A 12,263-nucleotide genomic window follows, 5' to 3' on the forward strand; every position below is an offset into this window, starting at 1 on the left:
ATTCCTGCCATGAGTCTCATTGAAGTCTCCCCCTCCGTACATGTCTTCGTCGTATCCTCTCATAGCATCCGTGTCCCCCTTGAGTCGCTTCTTCTTCCTCCTACCCTTCCCTACCTTTATTAGGTCTGGATGTGGCACGTAGTCATAACCATTATATGGGGGACACTGTGTCGAGTCAAGGTATGGCTCGAAGCTCTTCTCCCATATACTAAGGGTGTTCGAACGGAGATACAAGGGTGACATGTATGGCAGACCCTTGAAGTCATATCCATAGACCCTGCAAGTAGTGATCATGTGAGAGCAAGGGGCATGCATCATCTAAGGGACGTTGCAACTGCACTCTACTTTGTCAAGATCAACTCAGTAGTTCCATCCACCATAATGTTCGGCGCCCAAGCTTGTGCCACCCTTCCCCCATACACTAAAGACGTGTCGGCAAGGTCCATACAGCGCGGTGGTATGCTACTTGGCCAATTTCTCAGCCTCCAAATGTTCTATTCCGGCTTTTCCAAATTGCCCATGCTCAGCTAGATTCCTCTATGCAAGTTCCCACCTCTTGACAAAATATCCGTTGCACTTTTGAAATGAGAACTCAACAATTCTAGACACAGCCAACGACCGAACTCAAATGAATACATGGTTGGAAGACTCTGACGAGTTGGTGGTCATGATGTCGTACCTGAAACCGCCCTCATCATATGCTAATGCCCACTTAGCCTTCTATTCCATCTACGCCTCTGACCAGGCCTTGCCCGCTTCATTTACCATCTTGTCTAGCTCTCTCTTTGTCTCCTTGAATTGGTGCTCTATACGTACACAACATAGAGCCTTTACCTTATCACAAACCTCCTTCTTCCTCTAACACCGCTAGAAATTAGCGACAAAATATCGCATAAACCATCTGTGCACTAGAGGCGGGAACCCATCGATATGTTCACCTACAGCATTAAGAATCCTTGGGTGATGGTCCGAGATCAAACATATAGTGCGAGATGGGCCAAGCACTTGTACATGTAGAAGCCGCATGAACCATGACCATGATTCATTATTCTCTCCCTCTGCCAAAGCAAAAGCCCGAATATACGACGAGCAAGGTAATGTGCAGTGAGCTGCTGATGATTTTCCTTCCCCTAATTTGATAGGCATGTGTGGGGTTGGACCACTTTACTTATCCTCCACTTCCATCACTCTGTCTTTTTCGTGTATTTAACCTCCACATACAACCATTTTTGCATATCACGTGGTACCTCAACTCCTGGTCTGAATGAGTGATGGTGTACAGCCTATGGTGATACACAGCATAGTCCTGAGGAATAGCTTCATCTCTAACATTGTATTGAATATCATCCCCTTGCTAAGGATTTCATTCTCATGGTCACACAATGATTTCCTACACATCTGCAGACCGGTGTCACAAACTGCCATATCCGTCATGCTGACATCCCTATAGTTCAGAACACCACTCAAAGCTACATTCATCGACCTCAGTTGCATAAGCTCTATCATTGTGTAAGGTGGTGGTGGAACGTATTGCTATGCTTCACTAATTCTACCCCATGAATCATAGGGGGTACCACCCTCTGGCAAATCTATGACTAGTCTACCCTGAGCCGGCATAGCATGAAGTACCTCAGTTGGTACTGGTAATGGCATAGCATGAACCGGTACTAGCATGGCATGAACCGGTGTTGGCATAGCATCTGCACCTCCTTGGTCATCATCAGAATAGTCTGAATCACTACTAACTACATCACTGATCCTATCCTCCTCCTGTTCCTCCTTTTCCTGTTCGAACTCGTTCATATCAAAGTCATTGTTTATAGAGCCTACTGGAGATGAATGAACTGTTCCTACGTCAACTGACCGTCCAAATCCATGTTACCCTGAGTTGGTTCCCCTTCGACCCCTAATTCTTGTTCATTGCCTCCAACACCGTCACTGGATGGCCCGTCATGGAGACCCTGCATCCTGTACCCATTCTTCACCACCACAGCAGCCATGGGCACATTGGAACCTTGGAGCACCCTATTGTAGCGGGACCAGTGAGCAGGGTCGTGCAAGGGCATCAGGACAGTGTGCCCTAGTCTTCCCACTATCAAACCTCCTCTTCAGTGTGAAATCACCGTCAAACTTTGCATTCAAATGGACACAAAGGTCATTGAAGCTAGGAGGTTCATCAAACCATTCTAATTCTTCTTCCATATCCTCAAACATATCATCTTCTTTACTAACACTTCCTCCATAAAAAACTCAGACACAACAATCCATCTACAAAAGTAATTGAGGAAACTTCATCAAGTCATCTTAATCGTCGTACGTACTGTCTATAGTAATATTAATACCTATACTAACTAATCTAATATTAACACCTATACAAGACTAACTACAATAACTAATTATACTAAATACAATAACTAACTAGACTCACTAACTTTACTAACTATACTAACTTACTATACTACCTATACTAACTAAACTAACTAACTATACTAACTATACTTTACTAAACTATACTAACTTACTATACTAACTAATCATTCAAACTAATTTTGTATCTTAACCCTAAGTAACAACAATTTCGATTCAATCAACAAATACATAAGGGGAGTACCTTGACAACAAGGGGAAGATTGGGGGCTTAGCCAAATCCATCAATGGCGACGAGGTGGCCGCCGGCGGTGGGCTTCTTCTGGGAGCAAGAGAGAGAAGGAGAGGGGTGTGCCACACCGCTGGCCGGCCAAGGAAGGGACAAGAGGGTGCAGGTGAAGGAGGCGATGAGGAGAGAGGCCGGCCGGCGGTGGGGAAGGGGACGCTGCGCCAGCGAAGGGCACAGCTCCTGGAGCAGCCTAGAAATGGAGGAATGGGGAGAGAGGAAGAGAGGGAGGACGGTGGTCGCGGGGGGAGGCGCGGGCGGTAGCCTCGGCGGCGGTGGTTAGACGTGGATGGCGGTGGCGGCGGGCGCGTCTCCCCCTCGATCCCTTTCACTGGAGTGAAGGAGAGACAGTGAGGGGAGTGAGGCTGGTCCGGGGTCCTGTATTGGGCTTGGCCGCGCCATGGGCCGTGGGGCAGCACTGCCGCGCCAAAATCTGCGGCGCGACAGCGCCTGCCACATCAGCGGTCAGGGCCCGGGGAAGTGCCACGTCATCGCCGCTGCCGCACCGCCATGCATGGCGCGTCAGCGTTGTTTGGCCACGCCATCACTACTAGAGAACAGACTTTAGAACGATGTCCCAATTTGGCATTAGCCTCGGCATTTTTTGCCCCCGGGACTAAAGGACCCTTTAGTCCCGGTTGGTAATACCAACCGGGACTAAAGGTCCCTGCCCAACGGTCGTCCGCGGGGCAGGGGCCTTTAGTCCCGGCTGGTATTACCAACCGGGACTAAAGGTAAACCTTTAGTCCCGGCTGGTAATACTAGCCGGGACTAAAGCTTTTAGTCCCGGTTTGGGTGATGCCCCGGGAATAAAGATTAATCTTTAGTCCCGGTTTGGACCCCTAACCGGGACTAATAATCCCGGCCTATAATTCAGCTCATTTCTTCCTCCCCGAGCCCGAGCCATTCCATTCAAACTCACTGCCTCTGTTTTTCAGCTTGCTGTTGTTCTTGCTCTCTCCCCCTCCATTGGTGTTGCTCTTCGATTTTGGAGGTAACAAACTTAATCCTCTTATGTTTTATCAGTAGCTTATCTCATTTTGCGATGTAGATGCATGTGTAACTTTATATGTTGGACTTTATTATGCTTTTATATGTCATTTTTAGCTCAAAATCACATGATGATTTGCATATATGTTTGGATAAACAAAAGTTAAATTAGTTCATGAAATGAGAAACTTAGAAAATAGTTAGAAAATTGTAGAAAATCCGTACTAGTTGAACTTGCGGACCGTGTTCAAGTCGGCGAGCATGTTCTCTGCCGAGCGGTAACGGACGTCAAGGAGGAGCTTTGATTCTACGAGGGAGAGCGGCAACGGTCGTGGAAGACCGTGTTCCCTTTCTCGTAGAATCGGAGCTCTTCCTTGGCCTAGTACGGTGCCGTCCGGTGGAGAAATGCTCGCCGAGTTGATCACGTAAGCAAGGTCAACTAGTACGGATGGTATTTATTGAAACATATTTTTGAGCTATAATTTGATGGATATTTGATAACTTCAGACCTACAAATGTCATCTACAAATGTTACTATCCTCGGCAACCTAAACGTCTGCGAGCTCACCGATATCGAGCAGGTCACTTAGAATTATTTTTTCCATGAAATGAACTACTTAGAAATCATGCCTTTTTTAGAATTAAATTTTCCATGAAATGAAAAACTTAGTAAATAGTTAGAAAATTATAGAAAATCCGTACTAGTTGAACTTGCGGACCGTGTTCAGCTCGGCCAACATGTTCTCTGCCGAGCGGTAACGGACGTCAAGGAGGAACTTTGATGCTACGAGGGAGAGCGGCAACGGTCGTGGAAGACCGTGTTCCCTTTCTCATAGAATCGGAGCTCTTCCTTGGCCAAGTACGGTGCCGTCCGGTGGAGAAATGCTGGCCGAGATGATCACGTAAGCAAGGTCAACTAGTACAGATGGTTATTTATTGAAACATGTGAAATCCGTACTAGTTTTGTTTAAATATATCATTTTAGAAAATATGAAATTTACACTAGTTTGCAAAAATAAGTATAGAAAGTAGATGACAACTGGTACCGGATCATCGGCCTCTCGTTCGGTTGCAAAACGACTGAGGCCAGAACTCCCTCTCATTATCTGCGGCAAGTGTAAGCAGAAGATTGTGATGGAGTACCGAGTCAAGAGACAGGGACCCAACAAGGGTCGTGTTTTCTACAAGTGCCCGGATCGCGATGTGAGTTTCTTACGCATTTTATCTTTATGGCTAATTGACCTGCTTTTCTTGAATATTTTTGACTAAATATTTTTTGGCTTTAATTATAGTGGGAGGGCAATGGATGCGATGGTTGGTACTGGGAGGAAGATTATGCTACATACGTGCAGAATTTGGGTGCGCTTGAGGTAGCGGCTGCTGCTGATGAGGCAGTGAGCCAGCAGGAGAAGCTTATTGATATTCAACAGAAGAATGATTTGTCTGTTTTAGTTGCGTACGATCACGAAATAATTATGTTACTGAAGTGCATTGTAGTTTTAGTTTGTTTAGTGATAGTTGGGATTGCTTACGTTGTAGCCAGACTTAGTTAATTAATCAACCATGTGTGTGTCATTTATGTTGTGTAATAAAATACTAAATTATGTTCTAGGTTTTCATAATTTGTCGTGTAATACAGATTATATCACGCCATTGGATGTACAATGCCGATCGCCGCTCCCAAGACTTTATTGAGGGCTTGCACTATTTCTTAGGTGTGGCCGAGGCAAATAAGCGGGATGGTTTCATGTGCTGTCCATGTGCCCTATGTAAGAATTTAAAGGAATATTCAAGCTCAATGAGTCTTCATTCACATTTGCTTAAGTCAGGTTTCATGTCAAACTATATATGTTGGACTAAGCATGGAGAAAGCAGGATCATGATGGAAGAAGGTGAGGGAGAAGATTTAGACATTGATGACATTATTGCTCAGTATGGTGCCTTTGATGATACTACAATGGGGGGAGATGAAGAAGAGGTAGCGGTAGAAGATGATCTCGGTGATGCTCTTGGCGATGCCATTCGTGATGCACAACAAGAATGGGAAAGTGAAAAAGAGAAAGTTAAGTTCAAGCGCATGCTTGAGGATCATAGGAAGTTGCTATACCCGACGGCCGAAGAGGGGCAAAAAAAGCTGGGTACAACACTGGAATTGCTACAGTGGAAGGCAAAGAATGGTATATCCGACAAGGCATTTGGGAATTTATTGAACCTCATAAAGAAGATGCTTCCGAAGCCAAATGAATTGCCCACCACTACGTACGAAGCAAAAAAGGTTGTCTGCCCATTGGGATTAAAAATCCAGAAGATACATGCATGTCCTAATGACTGCATCCTCTACCATGGCAATGAGTACGAGAATTTGGATGAATGTCCGGTATGTAAAGCATCACGGTATAAGATCAGGCACAATGATCCTGGTGACGTTGAGGGTGAACAACGTCCTAGAAAGAAAATCCCTGCCAAGGTTATGTGGTATGCTCCTATAATACCACGCTTAAAATGTTTGTTCAGAAATAAAGACCATGCAAAGTTGTTGCGGTGGTATAAAGAAGACCGTAAGGTAGACAATATGCTGAGACACCCAACTGATGGGTCCTAGTGGAGAGCGATAGACAGGGAATTTCCAGAGTTTGCAAATGAGGCTAGAAACTTAAGGTTCGCCTTAAGTACAGATGGTATGAATCCTTTTGGAGAGCAGAGCACTAGTCATAGCACTTGGCCAGTTACTCTATGTATCTACAACCTTCCTCCATGGTTATGCATGAAGCAGAAGTTCATTATGATGCCGATCCTCATCCAAGGTCCGAGGCAACCTGGCAACGATATTGATGTCTATCTGAAGCCATTAGTTGAAGAACTTCTAGTTTTATGGAACAAACCAGGTGTACGTGTCTGGGATGAGTACAAACAAGAACACTTTGACCTACGAGCAATGTTGTTCGTAACAATCAATGATTGGCCTGCTTTAAGTAATCTTTCAGGTCAAACAAACAAAGGATATAATGCATGCACACATTGTTTTGATGACCTTGACAGTATATATTTGAAAAGATGTCGAAAGGTCGTGTACCTTGGCCATCGTCGATTCCTTCCGTTGAATCACCAAGTAAGAAAGAAAGGGAAGCATTTTAAAGGTAAGCCAGACCATCGGAAGAAGCCTCATAACCGAACCGGGGAAGATGTACTCGCAATGGTCAAGGATGTGAAAGTAGTATTTGGAAAGGGACAAGGCAGTGAATCTGTTCCCAAAGATGCTAAGGGACACGCACCCATGTGGAAGAAGAAGTCCATCTTTTGGGAGCTACCCTATTGGCAAGTCCTAGAGGTCCGCAACGCAATCGACGTGATGCACCTAACAAAGAATCTTTGTGTGAACCTGTTAGGATTCATGGGTGTGTACGGGAAGCCAAAGGATTCACTTGAAGCATGCCAGGACTTGCAGGGCATGAAAGAACGAGACAACCTTCATCCAGAGAAGACAGATGATGGACGTCATTACTTAAGTCCTACTAGCTACACGCTTAGCAAAGAAGAGAGGGACAGCATGTTTGAATGTCTAAGCAGCATCAAGGTCCCATCGGGATTCTCCTCCAATATAAAGGGTATAATAAATGTGCCAGATAAGAAATTCCTAAACTTAAAGTCCCATGACTGCCACGTGCTTATGACGCAATTGCTTCCAGTTGCTTTAAGAGGAATTCTACCTCCACATGTACGTCTAGCCACCGTGAAGCTATGTGCATTCCTTAATGCAATTTCTCAGAAGGCAATCAATCCAGTGGAACTAGCTACTCTACAGAATGATGTGGTTCAATGTCTTGTCAGCTTTGAGTTGGTGTTCCCTCCATCCTTCTTTAATATCATGACACACATCCTAGTTCATTTGGTGAAGGAGATTAGTATTCTTGGACCTGTGTTCTTACATAACATGTTCCCCTTCGAGAGGTTTATGGGAGTCTTGAAGAAATATGTGAAAGTCCGTTCTAAGCCTGAAGGAAGCATCGCTCAGGGCTATGGAACAGAGGAGGTCATTGAGTTCTGTGTTGACTTTATTCCTGACCTTGCCCCGATTGGCGTTCCCAAATCACGACACGAGGGGCGACTCAGTGGTAAAGGAACTTTAGGGAAGAAAACATATATCAGCATGGAAGACGATTATTTCAATAAAGCACACTACACAGTTCTTCAGAACTCGTCATTGGTGCATCCATACATCGAGATACATAAGGAGTTCTTACGATCCAAATTTCCAGGGAAGACTGAAGCTTGGATTAGGCGTCAGCACATGGAAAGTTTCAGTGGTTGGTTGCGAAAAGAATGTCAAGGCGATGACAATATTGATGAGCAACTGTATTTATTGGCTAGGCAGCCATCGTGGCATATCCTCACGTACCAAGGGTACGAGATAAATGGGAATACATTTTACACAGTTGCCCAAGATAAAAGGAGCACCAATCAAAATAGTGGTGTTCGCATAGATGGAACAGATCCAAATGGGAATATACAAACATATTATGGCCGCATAGAAGAGATATGGGAACTAGACTACGCACCTAATTTTAAAGTCCCTTTGTTCTGGTGCCAATGGGTGAAGCTGACCGGAGGAGGGGTAACAGTCGACAAAGAGTATGGAATGACAACAGTGGACCTCAACAATATTGGGTACAAAGAGGAACCATTCGTCCTTGCTGCCGATGTGAGTCAGGTGTTCTATGTGAAAGACATGTCTACAAAATCAAAGAGAGGAAAAAACGAAGACATCAACTCAATGATCAATGAGCCAAAGCGCCACATAATTCTTTCTGGGAAAATAAATATAATGGGAATTGAAAACAAGTCAGACATGTCAGAAGATTACGAAAGAAATGTCCGAATTCCACCCTTCATAGTGAAGAAAGATCCAAGCATCATGTTAAATGATGAAGACACTCCATGGTTACGACAAGATCATAACCAAGGGTCATACGTCAAGAAGAAATTCACTGTTGTGCCCGCATGATACAACGATGCATGTTTAATATATTATGTTTTAGAGACGGATATTATGTAATATGTTATGACTTCACAATTGTAGATCTTGCTGAGATGATCCAACTTGGTATTCAGAGTTTTTTCATCTGAGGTCATTTAGTGTCTCATTTGAGCAAGTTTGACCAAGTCAAATTTGGTCAAATAAAAAAACAACACTTTGACTCTAGTATTATGAACTCTAAATGACTTCAAATTGAAAAGTTTTGAATACCAAGTTTGTTAAACTCAAAAAGATCTACAATTGTTGTTTTGGTCAACTTTCCATTTGAGAAAGTTTGGACGGTTCAAATTTGTGATTTTTAAATTTCGACACCTACAAACTAGTTTTCGGGACCCTAGATTGTCTCAAATTGAAAAGTTTTGAATACCGAGTTTGTTAAGCTCATCAATATATACAATCCTTATATAGGCCATTTTTTCATTTGAGAAAGCTTGAACAAAATGTAGTTCAAATTTCACAAGTATGTGACATAGTTTTAGAAATTATATATGAGATTCAAGAAGTTGTGACTAGTGTTTGCTAAAAATTTCTCAAATGGGAAAATGAGCTATGTAACAATTGTAGATCTTGCTGAGATGATCAAACTTGGTATTCAGAGTGTTTTCATCTGAGGTCATTTAGTGTCTCATTTGAGCAAGTTTGACCAAGTCAAATTTGGTCAAATAAAAAAATAACACTTTGACTCTAGTATTATGAACTCTAAATGACTTCAAATTGAAAAGTTTTGAATACCAAGTTTGTTAAACTCAAAAAGATCTACAATTGTTGTTTTGGTCAACTTTCCATTTGAGAAAGTTTGGATGGTTCAAATTTGTGATTTTTAAATTTCGACGTCTACAAACTAGTTTTCGGGACCCTAGATTGTCTCAAATTGAAAAGTTTTGAATACCGAGTTTGTTAAGCTCATCAATATATACAATCCTTATATAGGCCATTTTTTCATTTGAGAAAGCTTGAACAAAATGTAGTTCAAATTTCACAAGTACGTGACATAGTTTTAGAAAGTATATATGAGATTCAAGAAGTTGTGACTAGTGTTTGATAAAAATTTCTCAAATGGGAAAATGAGCTATGTAACAATTGTAGATCTTACTGAGATGATCAAACTTGGTATTCAGAGTTTTTTTCATCTGAGGTCATTTAGTGTCTCATTTGAGCAAGTTTGACCAAGTCAAATTTGGTCAAATAAAAAACAACACTTTGACTCTAGTATTATGAACTCTAAATGACTTCAAATTGAAAAGTTTTTAATACCAAGTTTGTTAAACTCAAAAAGATCTACAATTGTTGTTTTGGTCAACTTTCCATTTGAGAAAGTTTAGACGGTTCAAATTTGTGATTTTTAAATTTCGATGCCTACAAACTAGTTTTCGGGACCCTAGATTGTCTCAAATTGAAAAGTTTTGAATACCGAGTTTGTTAAGCTCATCAATATATACAATCCTTATATAGGCCATTTTTTCATTTGAGAAAGTTTTAGAATAAAAAATACTATATTTTCTCTATTTTTATAGGTTCAACAAAAAATTCCTGTCAATTTTGGTCAAAAACCGAGAAAAAATTGAAACATTGACGTTACAATAATGTGATAATAAATTTCCTATCGAATAATATTAGTTTTATTAATTTTAAGTTAGAAATATATTTTTGCATTAACAAAATACTTAGTATTAGTAACATTTATATTCTATATTCATAAAAGAAATTAAAAACTTTAGGTTACAAAATTTTCCTATTTACAATAAATAATTAGTTAATCAATAGTATTTTTTAAAATAAATATTGCAAAGTATTGAAGTTGCTATGGAATTAATTGATTAACCTAGTATTAAACAAAAACAAAATCCTAGGCCTTTCCAATTACGCTGGCGGGTTGGCAAATTTTTCAGGGCTTCAGTCCCGGCCCAGACCAAGAACTGGGACTAAAGGGTGGGCGGCAATTTCGGTGCCCGCCAAAAAATACTTTTAGTCCCGGCTGGCAACACGAGCCGGGACTAAAGGACATTTAGTCCCGGCTGGTAAGACCAACCGGGACTAAAGGGTTGGACCTTTAGTCCCGGTTGGTATTACCAGCCGGGACTAAATGTCCTTTAGTCCCGGCTGGTGTTACCAGCCGGGACTAAAGGGTCGCGGGCTATATATATCGAACGTCTGTTCTGTTCATCTTCGATCTCGCCTCCGTCGCTCAGCCCCGCCTGGCTGCGCCATCCGCCATCGTCGAGCTCATCTCTGCCGCGCCGCCGCCGTCGTCTACCCCCGCCCGGCCACGCCATTCTCCAAGCCCGCATCACCGCATCCCGTCTCCGCCGCCGCACCCGACCCCACCCTCTGTCGCCGACGCTTCCCGCGCGCCCACGCCGTACGGCCTCCGTCGAACTCGATCTTGATCTGCTGCTCTCGCAAGTTTTTTAGATTTTTTTTACAAAGTCTTGGCTGTATGTTAGATTAAAATGTATTCAATTTTAATTAGTAGTTTATTATTAGTTTTTTAGTTATTTTTAGATAGTTTTTGATATATTAGATTTAAATGTATTAAAATTTAATTAGTATTTTATTTAGATAGTTTTTTTTAGATAGTTTTTTATTATAGTTTTTGATATATGTTAGATTAAAATGTATTATCTTACTAGTTTATCTAATTTCATGTTAGATTTATTTAATTGGATTTAGTAATTATATATTCTATCTCTCTATATATATTATATCTAGAGAGAGATTCTATATGTATACATATGTACTTAATTATTTCTATATGTATATATACATGTACTTATTTTCATGTGTTGAGAGAGAGAGAAAATTGTATCTAGAGAGACATTCTATGTGTATCACATGCATATCTAGAGATATAGACATATGCACTTATTTCTATGTGTTGAGAGAGAGAGAAAATATATTGTATCATTCTATGTGTATATATATACATGTACTTATTTCCATGTTGATGAAATATTATGTGTTATTATATTTAATTGGATTTAGTAATTCTATATGTGTTATCACATGTACTTATGTTATGTACCATAGTAATTCTATCTATGTGTTATCTTGAAGATACAAATGGCTGCTCCGAATGATAACTTGAGTGATGACATAATGGCGGATATTATCAACGACGGCACCAATGTGGATGTAGATGACACGAGTCAGTACTTTGCTGATTATGAGGATATCCTGAATATGCCGGTGGTTGAAGATCAACAAATTGTCGCGCAAGAAAATACTGGCGAGGTATATTCGATTATCTATCATCTCTTATAGATGCATGCATACGTATATTTGTTGTTAATCGTTGTGTTTCTACTCATGTAGTCGGTCTCTGGATCTATATCAACCACCGACAAAAGTAGGAAAGTCCGAGGGCCAAAAAAGCCATTAGAGGACCGTTTCATAATATCAGAATTCGACACCGACACCGGCAAACCATTGGGACCACATGCTCAGACATATGTCAATCAATGTGGGTTCGTTGTAAGGGATAGGATCCCAGTTAGTGCTCGTGAATGGAAGCAGAAGATATCCCCTCCTAATGTTAGTTTTGTATCTAATCGTGACAAGAACCTAGCTTGGAGAGATATCACTCAG

This window comes from Miscanthus floridulus, chromosome 7 (assembly GCF_019320115.1).
Source record: "Miscanthus floridulus cultivar M001 chromosome 7, ASM1932011v1, whole genome shotgun sequence".
Lineage (NCBI taxonomy): Eukaryota > Viridiplantae > Streptophyta > Magnoliopsida > Poales > Poaceae > Miscanthus > Miscanthus floridulus.